Source organism: Pinus tabuliformis, chromosome 5_1 (genome assembly GCF_031772625.1).
Source record: "Pinus tabuliformis cultivar Carrire ecotype Pingquan chromosome 5_1, CPIR1, whole genome shotgun sequence".
Classification (NCBI taxonomy): Eukaryota; Viridiplantae; Streptophyta; class Pinopsida; order Pinales; family Pinaceae; genus Pinus; species Pinus tabuliformis.
Window position 1 is genome coordinate 633,361,105 of NC_142305.1, and position 2,257 is coordinate 633,363,361.

The following is a 2,257-nucleotide window of genomic DNA, read 5'->3' on the forward strand; positions in this document are numbered from 1 at the left end:
TTTGAGGGGCTCCAATCTGGGCTATTTAGATAATAAAATATGTAGTAAGTTTTTTAAACTTTTCCCTCACTTACAATGGTGTTGAAGCTATTTGGATAATAAAATATGTAGTAGGTTTTTAAAACTTTTTGGCCTAGTTTCAACATTAGCATTGGGGAAAAAAACACATTATCCAAATTATTGTATTTGTTTGGACATTATCAAAATTATTGTATGTGTTTGGACTTGATGCAATGGTTTGGTTGAGCAAATAATTTACATTTATATTTTCATGATTATGACATAGAATTTAAATAATTAAAATTTTAACTAAAAATATTAAAATGAAAGACTTGTAATAATTATGCAGCTCTGTCCCTACTATTTGAACCACCTAGTAAATTAACATTTATTCAAAAAGCAGGTCAGAACTATGAAGGTCTCTTGCATTGGAAATAAAAGGCAGCTCAGAACTATGAAGGTCTCTAGCATAGGAAATCTAAAGCAAGGAACTCTACATATCCTCCTCCACCTCTATTTCATGTAAAAAGTGCTCCGCTACCAAAGTAGCCATGCACCCTGCACAAACAACATTCAAATCCAACACATAAGGAATTCATCTTTATCTCAAGTCAGGGATGAAAACATGTAAAATAGATATATCCTCAACAGATCAGGGCAGCAGTGTTGAAACCCCACACTACGACGAAATTGAAATGAAAAAATGTCCAAAATTTTGGAACCCCACATTGCAACGAAATTGAAATGAAAAAATGTCCAAAATTTTAATACCATGGATAGCAAACACCAGATCGCATTGCAAGCTTTTACATACCTGTGCACACAACCACAAGGGCTTGGCGCCATTTCTTATCTTGAACATCTCTCGTGGCCAAAACCCCTACAATATTCGTTTGGATTGGTTGTTCTAGGCTTTGTCACTATATAGCCATCTGACTCCAACTCCAGCTACCCCTCCAAAAACTTGGTGGTGTGTTCATGCCCGATGGCGAAGAATAGTCCCGTCGCTGCCAACACTCTCTCATCACCGGTCACTGTGTTCCGGAGATTGAGCCGGCTGAGTAAACCACTTTCATTCCCAAAAGCCTTGAGGACTTCCGCATTCCATATGACCTTGATTTTGGAGTTATCCAGCGCCCCGTTCTGCATGATCTTGCTCGGCCTGAATGCATCCAGCCTGTGAATAATATAACCTTTGCTACCTTACTTTGTCAAGGAGTTCGCCTCCTCCATGGCAGAGTCTCGGCCCCCGATCACGGCAAGTGGCCATTTGCAGAAGATGGGGGCGGCATAGTGGCAGACAGCCCAGGAAGAGCTGCCCTTGTTCCAGAACCCATCTTCTCAGTATTCACAGCGCTGGGTTGTTACAATAACTAACTCCATAACCTTGTACGATGATTGGATGGTGGGAATCATTCAAATCGTCCAACACATCAAATCGGCTTACATGATAGGACAGGGTAGCACATAAGAGAATTCGCCTTGCTGCCTAAATATTTATGTAGTGTGAGTGGATGATTATTATAGATTAATATATAATATATAAAATCAATTTTATATTTGTATGTTCGAAAGTGTTGACTTTTATGTATTTAGTCTTGTTTATGCTAAAGAAATTGTTTTTTTTTCCAAGGAAAAAAACGAACTTTCTTATAAGATATAAAAAAGTTACAATGCTTTTGAGTTAACATTCTGCATAGACTGCCTGTTTAGGAGCCGAGACTCCTCTGATTGAATCATAAACGCCCCTTCAGGGCTCTAAGAACTTCTACTGAAAACGGCTTTTACAGCCATTTCTGATGTGCATGTCCTGTCAAGTATAAAAACCCGCAGAGCTTCCTGGGCCTCCATACATATGGAAAACAACCCAGGATCAAAAACATAAAAGTTTGACCAGCATATAGTTCGCTCTTTAAACCAGAGCTTTTTTAAGAAAAAAACATAAGAGTAATATCAGTTGGGACGAAGTCAACATGTTCTATCCGCTAACAGGAAAAAAACAGCGCAAGAAAAAGAGCATCTTTTGAGAAAATTTATATGTTTGGAGCTTGATCCGACACACGGATCTGATCATTTTCCTGTTCAGTTATTCTCCAAACACCCACAGACTGCCGCAAGCCTTCTTTAGAAAATCTATCCGCTTCCTCATTGAATTCCCTGTATATGTGAGCAATTGAGAAAACATTAAACTGTTGTTTTATAGTTTGGATCTCTTCAAGTAAAGGCAACAACAAATAGTTCTGGCATCTATGCTTCC

General features: G+C 38.5%; 1 pseudogene; it reads right to left on the minus strand.

The window, feature by feature from the left end:
- Window positions 1-493: 493 nt before the first annotated feature.
- LOC149166547 (thioredoxin reductase 2 pseudogene) lies at window positions 494-1,851 on the minus strand (annotated as a pseudogene).
- Window positions 1,852-2,257: the final 406 nt, after the last annotated feature.